Genomic DNA, 745 nt, shown 5'->3' on the forward strand with positions numbered 1-745 from the left:
TATCCCTGCTATAGTCTGCTGTGTTGTCAGCACCCCCAGCCATTCCCCACTACTTGCCCTTCTGGTGAATCTAGTCAGCATATGTGGAGGTCTTTGTTGTAGACCCCAATCTTATCTAAAGGAATATTAACAACTGATTGCTGCTAGATGAGGAACAGCTGACCTTCCTAAAACAAAGACCTCTAGATAGGCTGACTAGATGCACCAGATGGACAAGTAGTGGGGAACAGCTGGGGGTGCCGGCAACATAGTGGACAGTATCAGGGATAACAGAATATAAGGGTTGTATTAATAATACATTACATAATACATAACTACACAATAATTATGTAATTAATGTACATAATTAATTAATGACTGTATTAATTCCAGTGGGGGGAGGGAGGCTATGGGAGAGTGCCATCTGGGAAGTGGGTGTATAGTTGAATAAGGTGATTTGGGATGTTCTGTGTGATATATACACACAAAAAAAATCAATAAATTTTTAAAAATGAATTAAATTTGAGGAGTAAGCATAAAAATTTACATCACATTAATTAGTAGAGGTGATAAACATTACCATTGAAATCTATGTGATGACTTTATACACATACACAGGTGCCAAGGATGATAATGCAACTGATTATGACTAATAATAATCAGATGTGTACAGATTAAAGATGCATGCACCAACATCTCAGTGTTATTAGCAAAAACAATGAGTCTTTCTGTAAGAAACAGTATATTTTAAAATGAAATGGAGATC

This window comes from Nannospalax galili, unplaced genomic scaffold, assembly GCF_000622305.1.
Source record: "Nannospalax galili isolate Female #2095 unplaced genomic scaffold, S.galili_v1.0 scaffold64, whole genome shotgun sequence".
Lineage (NCBI taxonomy): Eukaryota > Metazoa > Chordata > Mammalia > Rodentia > Spalacidae > Nannospalax > Nannospalax galili.